At 39.4% G+C, this 14,126-nt stretch overlaps 1 protein-coding gene across 3 annotated transcripts in view; it reads left to right on the top strand.

Moving 5' to 3' along the window:
- Nucleotides 1-14,126, top strand: part of Atp10a (ATPase phospholipid transporting 10A (putative)) — a 189,852-nt gene that overhangs the window by 44,044 nt on the left and 131,682 nt on the right. The window lies entirely within an intron of this gene.

Here is a 14,126-nt window from a genome sequence, read left to right as displayed (position 1 = left end):
TATATGAACTCACACATATATACAACTTGTGAATTTATCTTCAGGTGTTTTAAACAAATTATGAAAATTCAGCCAATTAAAATATTAAAACTTAGTTCTACTGAAGAAAATAAGTACAGTTTAGTATATTCTATTTATAGGAATATAGATTACAAATAGAATTTTAGTTTACACATTCTTTATAGCACACTACGAATTGGACAAGTAACCCTTCAAATTATTTAGCACATTTAGTCTTTACAAGAGCCCTCTGTGGCCTCATTCCCATTTTAAAGAAACCTGACCCCAGGAAAGGTTAAATAGTGTGTACAACTGGATATCCCTGTTGCTTCAAGACTTGAGTTGATCCTTAAATTTCATTATTTCTTTTAACCCCTTGTGATCAGTGTCTTCCCAGATGTACCCTCAGTGGATTTAGAGAGTGAGGAGTAAAAAAACTTTTGTACAGTTGGGCAGCTATTCCCACTGTGGGTTATTTTATCAGTCATATTTAGACACTTGTAAGATTAAGTGTGCTTAGTGAAATTTACATTGGTAATTTGAGTTTTCTTTCCCTTTTCTTCTTCTTTTCTCTCATTCATAAGTATAGTGTTTCCATGTTAATAGTCTTTCTACTATTGGGAATTGATTTTTTTTTCCAGTTTTTAACTGATACATAAAAACATAAAAATAGAATACATTAATGGATACTGTGTTATGTTTTGATATGTATACATTGTGTAATGTGGATTTCTTAAATTGTTCTAGTTAATGGTTTTACTTTCCAATTGTATAGTTTTTGTATAGTTCAAAAAGGTGTGAGAAGGAAAATTGCATTTTAGGTAGTAGATGATATAGAGGAACCAATTTATAAAATTCACACAGGATTTTTTTCCACTACACATTACCAAATTCTAAATTAGTGGTACATGTCTTGTATAGCCAGCAATTTAAATGATAGAAGGAATTCTAACACCTGTTTTTGTGGTTGTTGTTTGTTTTGTTTTGTTTTTAGATGCAGTTGTGGAATGTGATTTATTTTTCTTGGTTCTTTTTAGTTATATAAAACATTAAGGTTCATTCTGACAAAATTACAAAAGCATGGAATATAATTTGTTCTAATTCAGTCCCCAATACTTCCCCTTTCCCTCCCCTCCCCCTCCCCCTGGTCCCTTGGTCCCTTCCCTCTACTCTACTGATCTTTCTCCTATTTACTTACAGCTCTCTCTGTGTGTGTGTGTGTGTGTGTGTGTGTGTGTGAGAGAGAGAGAGAGAGAGAGAGAGAGAGAGAGAGAGAGAGAGAGAGAAGGTGGATATACATGATGGTGAGTTTCATTGTGGACTATTCTTATACTAACACTTATTCTTAAACCAGCCTTTTTAGGGGGGAAGTTTCTTCCTAAATAAGAGAATAATGCTTTAATCTTTTATTTATTTATATTTTTTATGATTTTTTTTTATTGGTTGCTCACAACATTACAAAGCTCTTGACATATCATATTTCATACAAGAGATTGAAGTGGGTTATAGGAAAGGTAGCAGAATACAACAATTACTAATAGGGCATTATGTAAAATTGTGGATGTGTAACCGACGTGATTCTGCAATCTGCATTTGGGGTAAAATTGGGAGTTCATAACCCACTGCTTTAATCTTTTAGATCTTTTCACTTCAACGTAGGGCACAACTCAAAAATTAGTCTAGGACTGGGAATGTAGTTCAGTGGTGGAGTAGTTGTCTAATATGCATGAGACTCTGGGTTGGATTGCCAGCACTGCCATCACAATTAACCAATGAATAGGGCTTTAGTTCCCTGGTTATTTAGCACTCATAAGGCCCTGGGTTCAATCCCCAGTATCACAACTAAACAACCCAATCAACAACAAACAACAAAAACATCCACAAAAACTAATGTTTTTAATAAGAAAAAAGCAAAGCACAATTTTTCCTCATTTGTTAGTATATTTTGTACTATCACACAATCTTCAGTCTGTATAGCATGACTATAAACGTTCAGGGATTAGAGAGAGGTAGCTAAAATATTTAAGCATGGTTGCTCATTACCTTTTCAAGAGGTATTAAAGGACTGGCAACATTTCTGAAAATGTTAAATAAATTTCAACTCTTAAAAATTTTTACTGTGGCTATCAGCAGAAATCTGAATTTTTATTTTATGAAAAAACAATTTTATGGGGGCTGGGGATGTGGCTCAAGCGGTAGCACGCTCGCCTGGCATGCATGCAGCCCGGGTTCGATCCTCAGCAACACATACAAACAAAGATGTTGTGTCTGCAGAAAACTAAAAAATAAATATTAAAAATTCTCTCTCTCTCTCTCTCTCTCTCTCTCTCTCTCTCTCTCTCTCTCTCTCTCTCTCAAAAACAATTTTATAATACAAGCACAGCCAGAAAGGGTAAAAAGTAAAAAAAACAAAAACTTTTGAGTTTATTCGATTTTACATAAATTTCCACTATGCTGATGATCGAAGTCTTGTGTGCAATAAGCAATCATTGTATCACCGAGCTCCATCCCAGCTCCTTTGTTTTGAAAGCAGTCAGAAGAGCAACATAAAAGCTTTCATTTCATTCGTGAGTTTTCTCTCTAATTGCCAACTTCAAACACTTTAAATTCTAAATATTAAGGTTAGTAAAGAAACAGGTGTATCTCACATTTAAAAGTATTCTTAATTTTCTTATAAGTTTATAGGCATCCTAGTCAAACTACCATGGAAATCTTTGCATAAGAAACATTTCAGTAATTTTCCTTCTTGAAACTCTTTCATGATATACAACTATCATGGTTGACCTCAGATTATCAGGCTAGCTTTGGAAAGGCACATTTTATTTACAAGAGTCAGAACTGAAAAAAAAAAAGTCAATTAAAGCACAGAGATTTTATCTTATTTAAAGTAAAAATGTGTTATCCTAGGCAAGCCAGCCAATTGCTTTGTAAAGTTCCCATTTCCCCTAAATAGCTAATAAATAAAGCCCATTTCTTGTTTAACATGCCTGACACTTTTTATTTTCTTGGAAAGAGACATTTTTCATGTATGTAGAAAACATAATCATTTAAAATAAACCTAATAAATTTCTTTCTCTTTTGGGGGGCGGAATTCATTCCTTAGTTTGCTTTTAGCACGTGTTTCTGAAATAACCAGGATATAATTTGGAGTATTTAGGTAAGAATTGGAAAAGAGAAACTCAAATGTTCTTTATGTTTTATAATTCTGCAATTTTACATCTGCTGATAAATACCAAAGATGATATATTCTCTTTCTTTCTTTCTCTCTTTCTCTCTTTCTCTCTTTCTCTCTTTCTTTCTTTCTTTCTTTCTTTCTTTCTTTCTTTCTTTCTTTCTTTCTTTCTTTCTTTCTTTCTTTCTCTCTTTCTTTCTCTCTTCCCCCTCCCCCTCCCCCCCACCCCCACCTCCCTCTCTTTTCTTCTTTCTTGTGCTGGGGGTGGATTCCAGGGTATGCCCTACCTCTCCTTACATTCCCACCCCTGATTTTCTGTCTTCTTGCTGTACTGTCATGCCTGGCATGGAAAGTCATGTCCTGAAAAGCCCTCACATAATTGTCTGCTCTGATACTTAAAATAATAGAAATCATTTTGAAAATTGGTTATCTCAACTGATTAATAACCTTGTCTAATTGGATTGTTTGAGTAGGCATCTCTTTCTGGCTTTCTTTTTGTTGTGATGGACAATAGCAATTGAGTGTTACAAAACTGAACTTCTGAATGCCCAGTGGTTTGGTATAAATTTGCTAGAGGGCACAGAGGGTAGAGAGAGTCATGTTGAATCAAGTCAATTTTAACAACCAGCAGGAACTCGACTGTAGCATCATTTTCCCTAAAAGGGTATTCTGATTACTTGAGAGAACCTTCCTACATACATGTTGTTCATAAATCAGATGGGTATTTCCTGTTTATAAGTACTGCACATGCGTGTGCACACTCATAAGCACGCACACACATCTACTTGTGCATTTTCCCATTTATTTCTCAACATTGGTCCTAAACTCTTAACAAACTTCACAGTACCCAGTACTATGGCTGGTTCTGCCTTTGTCTTCTTCCACCTGTTCTCAGTCTGAAGATAAAATTTCCTGTGTTTAAACACAAAATGAGTTCCTAAAGCCACAAAGAATAGTTCCAGGGGCAATCCATGTTGGTGTTGTTTAAGAAGGCTTATTCAGTTACATATTAAAGTAACTGGCTCCTGTTAGTCCAGCTTTGTTGAAATCCTGAAAATCCCCAGCCCTCAGAAGGAAATAGGTAGGTGTTTTCTAGAACAACTTTAAAGAAACACAGGTAAGTAAGGTCCTAGTTATTATGGACAGTGCTGAGGAAAAAGGATAAATGGGGTTTGGACTCCAGTTTCAGTGGTGCTGACCTGCAGGTGTCATTGGTAAAACCAGGCAGATGATACTTTACCATTTTTGTTTGTTACCTCCCAAGCCTTGAGTACCTGCCAATTTTCTCAGGCTCCATTTTTCTTCTGCCAGAAGGATTCCCATCCTGCAGGTGTGTCTGTGGTGAATCCTTTCTCTACGTCCGGGAAAGTCTTTATTTTGTCTTTGTTTTTAAAATATATTTTCCCTAGATGTAGAATTGCAGGTTGACAATTATCATTTAGTTCTTAAAAAAAAAATTGTAGCTATAGATGGACGGCATACTTTTATTATTTTTGTGTGGTGCTAAGGATTGAACCCAGTGCCTTACATGTGTTGGGCAAGGCTCTGCTGCAGAGCTACAGCCCTATTGTTTAGGTCTTTAAACAAGTTCTTTTAGTTTTATCTTTTTGCTTCATTGTTTTCCACGAGATTTTGTCATCATGTTTATCATCATTTATCCTTCTAATTCTGTTTTTATGATTTTGTTCTGCCTACCATCAATTTTGAGCAGTTTGAATATGATGAGCCTGGGTGTAGTTTTTTTTTTCCTTGTTTCTTATGCTTGGACTTTACTGAATATTTTCAAGCTGTAGTTATAAGATTTTCATTACATTTGGAAATTTTTGGTCATTATTTCCTCAATCATTTTTTTGTGCTTCACTCCTCTGAATTTTAATCTCTCTCTCTCTCTCTCTCTCTCTCTCTCTCTCACACACACACACACACACACACACACACACACACACACGGCTACTAGAGGTTGACCCGAGTTTACTGATGTTCTCTGTACTTCCCCCCATCTCTCTTTTCTTTTTAAAATCTGAGTTTTGTGTGGAATAACTTCTATTTCTGTGTCTTCAAGTTCAGTAACTTTCATTTTGTGTGATCCACTATTATTAATCTTATGCAGCGCTTTTTTCAACTCTATAAGTTTGATTCCAATCTTCAATAATTTTTTTTAAATCTTTTTTTTTTTTTTTGTAGTTGTAGAAGGACAGAATGCTTTTATTTCATTTGTTTTTACTTTTATGTGGTGCTGAGAGGATCGAACCCAGTGCCTCACGCATGCTAGGCAAGCCCCCTGCCTCTGAGCTACAGCCCCAGTCCTCTCCCCCTACCTTTTTAAATTTACTTCAGGGGCTGGGTTTATACCTTAGTGGTAGAATGCTTGCCTAGCATGTTTGAGGCACTCGGTTTGATCCTCAGCATCACATGAAAATAAACAAATAAAAAGTAAAGAAATAAAAAAATTCACTTTATGTCTGTACTTAATCTTTCCTGTAGCTTCTTGGATATATGGATATATCACAGTTCTTTTTAATGGCCTTGTCTATTCATTTTATCATTGGTGTCATTTCTGGATCTCTATTTTGTTGCTTCTTTGCATTCTTGCAAATTTTTTAATGAAACTTAATATGGTGAATTTTATATTTTAGAGTGCTGGCCATTTTTGTTCATAAAAATGAACAAAATGTTCATTGGACATAAATGTTCTTGAACTTTCTTTTATAATGCAGTTAATTTACTCAGAGCAGTTTGGTCCTAGGGAAGCTTACTTTTAACCTTTTTAAGGTCAGATCAGAGAAGTCTTTATCCAAGGGTTCTTTTCTCCCCACTGTTGAGATAATAACCATTGAATTACTCTGTCTGATGTCCTGTTAATTTAGTTTTTCTTCCCTGGCTGGTGAGAGCAAGGACAATTTATGAACTGTAGTAAACCCCAGGAATTGTTTCCTTTGCTTTTTGCTGGTGGTTCTTTATCCAGCTGTGGATAATTTCCTCACCTGCATGCACAGATTAAAACTTAGCCAGAAACTTCAGGGGGTGCCCTCTGCAGACATCCAGAGCTCTCTTTCTGGTCAGACTCTAGTTGCTTCTGCCTACCTGGGTGCTCAGCTCTGTCCCTTCACATGAAGAAAGACCAGAGACTCCTCCTTGTTTCCTGTCTTGTCCTGTTGACTCGGGACTTTTTTCAGATAATAAATTGAGGCAAACATAGTGCTTCCCTTGCTCATCACCACCTCACAAATCATTGCCCCGTCCAGTGTCCAAAAACCATTTTTAAAGGTGTGTTTCTTACTTGTTTGGTAGAAGATAAATCCTACATTTAAAGGGTTTAAAGTTTGTATGCGGACATTTTTGAAAATAAAATTACACTTTATCTCTTCTAAAAAATTCCAGCTTAGAAATTAATAATGTGTTTGCCTCAATTTATTATCTTTCCACAGTCAAGAGAATAATAGCGCAATGTTCAGAATATGGTATATTCCCTTGTGTTCAAAGAAAAATTAAGACAGCCCCCCAAACAAAAACAAATAGCCTCCTTTAGTTTAAATTGGAACAAAATGAGTATTTTTTCCTCTGTTTAAGTCAGATTGATTGCAGATAAATTAAAGGGCTTTGATATCATCAGCAAAGAATTCTTATGGGCTCAAGAACAAATGCAAGTGTTCTTGGAAAAGGTTTGTGGGTGTACTTAGGGCGTCTTTGTTATTTTCCCTTGCTTTGAATGAGAAAAGAAGCTTATTTATTTTTGTAGTAATGTTTCCTCAAAGTGATTGTATAGCAACTGTAGAACATAACACTCTACATTACAAAGCTGAAACAAACAGAGCTTTGTACTGGGTACAGGGCTTGATATCCAAACTACAAAAGTGTTCTTTAACAGGGTGAGAATCTGAGTGCGGTTCCTGTTTCCTGACTTGTTATTTTTAAGTGTGATTGATACCGTGCTCTTCACCAGAGAATGGTTAGTACTTAAGGAAACTGTTAAAAAAAAAAAAAAAAAGCAGACACTAAAATGAAAATGTGAAAAAAAAATCAAAAAACAATCACTGAAGTTTGGTTCTAACTTCTAGTTTCTGTCATCTTTGCTCTTAGAAATGTTCACTGTTTCCCGATTATATTTTGGCCAATTTCAGAGGAGGCATCTAGGGACAGGCAGGAAGTGTATACTGAGTGAGAATCACAGTCCTGCAGGATCCTGTGCACTGGCCGGGGCCTCAGCGCAAAGCTCTCTGGTATCTTCCAGCAGTGTGCCTCAGCTTATTACAGCACTGGGGCAGGTCTGAGCTGTCTCTGTCCTAGCAGAGTGGCGAGCAGGCCAGGTACAGCCAGACACACAGTGAACTAAGGAGGCACCGGGAGGCCACTTGGGACTTGGTGTCTGTGTTTCAGTTAAACCACAGTGTGTGGTCCCCGAACTTCCGAAACTCATTGTGTCTCTGGCCCTACACTGTTTTCTCCCCACGATCTCACAAGTGCTTTTTCATTTCCTTTCTTGTATATTTTCAGATCATTTTCCACCTGTATGTTGGACTTGCCACAAACACTTAAAAGGTAGCAGAGATGAGAGTATGAGAGTATGCATTGTCTTTGAGAGAAGTTCATTCTCTGCTGTGTCGATGGACCTCCTGTGAAAGCTGGATAGACACTGGGGTGCAGGGCTTCCAGATGGCAGTCCGCGGAGGCTTGTTGTGCCCCCACGCTGTTCATTTTCTCTCTCTTCTTCTTTGCCATCCCCTCAAGGACCTCTGTTCTTCCTCTCCTTCCTTCTCTTAACTCTTGCCTTAGGCTTCGAGGAATCCATCCCTCTCTTAGCCAACATCTGGCAGTAAGTTGGCCTCTGGGCCTCTTCCTCTTGTTCAGCCCAGGTCCCTCATGTGTAAAAAGCCAGCAGCAGCCCTGAGCTATCCCTGTCTGCCTGCAGGCTGACAGCTCCCTTCTGCGCTTCCTGAGCTGTGTTCCTACTGCCAATCACCATGGCCACCTTTAGGTTCCAACCACATTGAATTCTTTTGGACCTATGTTTTGCTGGATCCTATTATCTTGAAGGTATTAATGAACTCCAATACGTCTTATGAAGTAAAATTCCTGCTAAGGTGCCCTCAAGGCTGTCTGTAGGTGACTCCTGCTTGAGACCATGACTCCTCTGCCTCATTAAAATTTACCACTTGTGGGGCTGAGGGTATGCCAATGGTAGAGCACTTGCCCAACATGCACAAGATCCTGGATTTCATCTCCAGTAACACACACACACACACACACACACACACACACATACACGTTATAATAATAATAACAATAATAATACAACTTTTATTTTTATAAAAATAAATTTTAAAATATGGGAAATGTACAACTTAGTTATGATAGAGCTGAGAGGCTTCTGCTTATTCAAATTAGACTGTCACTCCTCACTTTGCTTTCCTACGGTTGCGGTTTGATGTAGAATGCCTTCCACCTAGCTCCTGGGTATACTTTATAGTGTTTGGGTCTTTACAGTGCCTCATCTTCCTGGCTCTGGTGATGAGGCAACACCCACTTGGTGGCCACCCACTGGACTCACAGGGATTGTGCTTCCTGTGGAAAGCTTTGCTTTAGACCGTGGACAGCCCATGTCTCACCATCCTGTTCAGAACTGTGTTTGCCCAGTTTTCTGACTGTGGTATACACACCCCTTGTCAATATTGGGCCAATTATAAACAGATACGAGGCAAAGTCCCGTTGGATATAAAATATGAGTTCAGTTTGGCTACTGTTTTCCTTGGCCAGTTTTCATCAACATGTATTTTTAATGTTGGCAAAACAGCCCATGTACCCAGAACCCTGTAGGCATTGCTTTGTTTGAAAACAAATATATAGATACCCATTTCCTAGAACATCCTCAGACTTAAGGGAACCATAAAATTTTCAGGCATCAACATCGGACTGGGCTTGAGCTTGAACTGCCAATTCACAGTGGGAATGCTGACCAACGTGGCCACCTCATGTTCCATTACTGGTGGGAAACTCACTTGAGCCATCCTCCCATCCTTCCTGTGGGCTCTGCTTCACCAGCCCCACTGTTTTTATCATTTTTTGTGAGGGGAGGTAATAACTTCTGCACTATCGGATGACCAGGATTCAGGAAAACTTAGGGAATCTTGAACCAGGTTGTTGGCCTTTCCAACAATGGATTGTATTAGAAGGTTTGGGGGAGATAAGGAGCTCAAGGGTGATTTTCCTGCTCTGACCCCCATTCATTGTCATGGATCATTGGGAGTTATCTACAAATGAGAGTGGAAAACTGAGCCATCCTTCCTCTCTAGTGGGTGACCTTGACTTTTAAAAAGGAGGATCCAAAATAAATGTCTTGTGACTTTTTTAAAAAAATTTCATTAAAAAAATTTTTGCAATGAATTTCTTCTGTTCCAGTAGCTTGTCACCTGTGTCCTAGATCTACCTGAAATGCTGTCATCCATCTGCAATGTGGATGACTCACAACTTGTCATGGCCAAGGCAGGCCACTTCCCCTTTGGGTGACCATCCCTAATTTAACTACCCAAGTGGCTTCTGTGCAGGGGTGGAACTGAGAGTAAAGGCCTTGGGAAGAAGGGCTCCTGGTTTCTGATCTCTGTCATTGATTCTCTATTTTGGCATTTTTAACAGTAAGTCCATGCTTAAGTTCGTGTGTTGCTCCAGAGCAAAGCTTCATGTGGTCCTGGAATTACTTACCATCTGCCAGCCCAAGCCTGGTGAAAAGCCCATGCTGAACACATGGAACTCTGAGCAAGTTTGAGGTTTTCCCAAAAAGAGAAGGGGAAATGAATAAAAATGAAACATTTAAAACAGAAATGTAATTTATGTGTGACTTGGAAGATAGAAACTTTGCCAAAAAATAATTTTTATACAAAGTAAAATTTCCCCATGTTTATTCTTTTAAGCTCACAGCAAATTTTTGATGAAATGGGATGATTTCTTAAATTAAGATTTTTGTTTTTGCTTGTTGATTTTAAAGGAAGATTCATTCATTCCTGAGAGAAATAAGAGTAAAGTCAATGGCTGGCATTTCTCTACCATGTGTTACCCCTGAATGTTTAGGGAGGACACCTTCCTCCCCACCACCAATCATATACTTCCTCCTGTATCTTATCTCCAGGAGACAGTTTTTGGGACCTGCAACCCTCACACTTAGCTGGACTTTTCTCATAGAGAGCGTCCTCTCTGCCCTTGACTCCCTGCAGCCACAGGGAGATGCTCTGGCTTAGAGAATAGACAAGAACTTCCTGCAGGGCTGATGCTTGAGGACACAAGAGGAATACTCTCATCCAGGCAGCATGTCCTCAGAGTGTGCCCATATTCTGTGATGACTTGTCCCCGCTCCATCAGGACCTTACTACCATATGTGGCTTCTCCACATCCAGTGGTCTTGTCCTCCTAACTGCTTTAAGTTCTTCTGCAAAGACCAGTAAAGCCTGCTTTGACTTTAACTTTGGTGAATCCTCCCCCTTCTAATCCTAAACTTAAATTCCCCCTGTTCAAGAAATGCTTCCAGGTCTGGAAGTGTTGTTCTGTGGTAGAGCACTTGCCCAGCTTATACAAGTCCCTGGATTCAATCTCCAGTACAGAAAGAAAGAAGGAAGGAAGGAGCCAACTGAAACTTTTCTGGGTTCCCCGGAAGAGTGTACAGCATTTGGCATAACACTGACATACAGATATCATAGATCCAGGCGGGTCACTTCCAGGGGAAAAGTAGTGATATAAAATTACCAGTTTGAGAATCAGTAGTGACTTACATATACTGTTTTCACACATGTGAAACAAAGATGAAGTGGAGACTTTTCCGTGAGAGCTGTCATCCAAAGTGTTGAGACAATCTTTTGTTGATCATTAATCCAGAATATCCTTCAGGACAGTATAACCATTATGAAACCTTGATGAAAAGCAAAAGCAACAATGAGAAGACATCTTAGAACTGAAAATAGTCTCAATATTCAGGGAAGAATAATGGCAATGTCATTTTCATTTGCAAAATTAAGGACATTCCTTATTATGCTTGAAAACAAAGAGTTAAATAGCTTGGGAAAGCCATTCCAAATAAAAACGGACATGCCACCCATTTTGATTCTAAAATACCTATTCCTCACATCTCTGCTTGGGAATTGGGGGAATGGTAAGTACTTAGTCTCGCCAACGACCCGCACAGACAAGATGAGCTGGGCTTAAAAGAGCTGGTTGAAATATTAAGCTAAGAAAGCTGTGAAAAATCACGTGACACAGAGAGCAGTTTTTCAGATTGAGGGATGGCTCTGCGACCTTAAGGGTCCGCATCCATGCTGGAAAGAGCGCTGGAAAAGAAACTGGGAGCCCACATATCTTTAATTTTATAGTGAAGATGTCAGAGGGGGATAAGGTTTCAAGGATGTAGTCTTGCTTCGTGATGTCTCCTGGTCAGCAGATTGATTGACATCTTGGCGAGTCACACCCATCTCAGGTACTGTGTGGAATTTTAGAGCTAGAGGTGGAGGTGCACCTGCATTATGTATTCAGTCCCTGACAGGGAGTTCACAGAGCCAGGAAATACCTCAAGAGGCTACTATGCGCAACACAATCCTCACATAGCCCACAGATGGCTTGTGACAGTTTTAGTCAACTTTTGTGTTGCTATGACCAAAAGACCTGACAAGAACAACTTAGAGAAAGGAAAGTTTATTTTGGCTTACAATTTCAGAAGTTTAGTGCGTGGTTGGCCAACTCCATAGCTCTGAGCCTGAGATGAGGCAGAACATCATTAAAGAAGGGCATGGCAGAGGAAAGCATCTCAGGACATGGTGACTGGTGGGGGGGTGGGGGGCACGCGTGCTTGCCTCCTCTCCCCTGCTACCTCTCCCCCTCACCAAGGATACACTCCAATGACCTGCTTCCTCCAGCCACACCCTTTTGGCCTACAGTTTCTGCCCAGTTAACCCATACTGATTAGGCTACACCTCTTACAATCTAATTGTTTCACCTCTGAAAATTCTTGTATCACACGTGAGTTTTGCGGGGGGGCACTTCACATATAAATCATAATAAAGATTTTTCTTTGTTTTCTCTCAAAGTAAAAGTAGGACCTTGTTTTCATCAAGCAAATTGTGAAGTGTTCAATAATTCCTAGATTTAAGTGAGATTGGAAAGGAAAATAGCTACATCTTCATTCTTTTTTTTTTTTTAATATGGATTCAGCATTTACTCATGTTTTTCCCTTAGAAGAGAACTATAATTGTCTCTCTGTATCCATCCAGGATTGGTTTCATGATTCACCATTGATAACAACCATGGATGCTCAAAACCCTTATGTAAAATGATATAGCTTTTCCATATAATCTGTGTACATCCTCTTGAACACTTTAAATCATTTCTAGGCGACTTATAATACCTAATACAACAGAAATGCTATGCAGATAAAAGGTGGAAACTGAGTTCTGGACAAATCCATTAAAACAGCACACCTCAGTGTATATTGGCTATATTTTTCTCATATGTAAAATACAGTTTTATCTAAGTTCTGTTCACGATTTGTTTTAAGCAGAATAATGACCCCCAAAGATGTGCAAACCACAGTCCTCCGGACTTGTGAATATTTTAGTTTACATAGCATAGGGAATTAAAGTGATAATCAGACTCTCACGGTAAAGAAATTATTTTGGTTATCAGGTTAGGCCCAATGTAGTCACAAGGGTCCTTAAGGCAGAAGCAAGAGTCAGAAGAGAACCACAGAAACAGCAGCTCAGTGAAAGAGACCTACTTGCCTGCCATCACTGACTTGAAAAGGAGGGAAGGGACCACAAGCCAGAGAAAGCAAGTGGCCTCCATCAGCTGGAAGTGCTGGGGAGATGGATTTTCCCCTAGAGCCTCCAGAGGGGAATGCAGTCCTGCTGAGACCCTGATTTTAGCTCAGTGAGAGCATGTGCTGGAATTCTGACCCACAGAATGATGAATTCAGTTTGCGGTAATCTGTTGCTGCAGTCACAGGACACACTAACTAATGATTCTAGTGGTCTCAAAGACTACTTCATAGCCAGAAGAGATCCTTACAGGCCTGAGAGAACCTGCCTTGTATTTTTCTTCCTTCCTTCCTTCCTTCCTTCCTTCCTTCCTTCCTTCCTTCCTTCCTTCCTTCCTTCCTTCCTTCCTTCCTTCCTTCCTTTCTTTAGTTGCCAGTGGATTTTTACTTTATTTCTTTGTTTATATGTGGTGCTAAGGATCGAACCCAGGGCCTCACACATGCCAGGCAAGCGCTCAACCACTGAGCCACAAACCCAGTCCCCCTGCCTTGTATTTTTCAACAAAAAATTAACAGTGGGTGTTAGAATGAGGTCATCTACAGTTTCAAGAAGAAAGCTCAGAGCACTGCAGCCCAGCTGCACTGTGTTCTGGATGTTACGAACAACCCAGCCTGTACTTTGGGGTGGGCGGGCAAACCCATGTGTTTCTACAGGGCATTTTGCCCAATTTCTGTTCTGTTTCAAATAGAAAAGCATTCAGACCTAGAGTTCCCAGTCTTACTCTAAAGCAACATTTTACTGATTTAATGCAGGAAAATAATTTTAAAAGGCTCCCAGTGAACAAAGATGGCTTTGTATTTCATGTGGAACTTCAGCAGATCACATGCCCTCATCATGTGGAGCACATGTTCCTCGTGTTATTATTAAAATGTTGATGTATTCCTCGACTTTGGAATACAGGACGGTGATGCAGGTGACAACCTACTTACCAACCTGGATCTGTTATCAGGCAATCAATCAATTACCAAGGAGATTTACTGATACATGGCTCTTGTTTGCTGTTAGATACATCCATCAGTGTTCAGAGGCTAACACTGGGGGCCTCTACTGGGTCAGTTGTGACTCTGTTCCTGCCCAGGAAAATGGCCAGCTAAGTTGTAGGTGCAACAGTGCTGGAGTGCTTTAGAGATTTGAAAGGTGTATTTTCCCTAAAAGCAAGCCATTCC

This window comes from Ictidomys tridecemlineatus, chromosome 5 (genome assembly GCF_052094955.1).
Source record: "Ictidomys tridecemlineatus isolate mIctTri1 chromosome 5, mIctTri1.hap1, whole genome shotgun sequence".
In the NCBI taxonomy this organism is placed as follows: domain Eukaryota; kingdom Metazoa; phylum Chordata; class Mammalia; order Rodentia; family Sciuridae; genus Ictidomys; species Ictidomys tridecemlineatus.
Note: the sequence above shows the minus strand (reverse complement) of the source record. Positions and strands in the feature narration are given on the sequence as shown.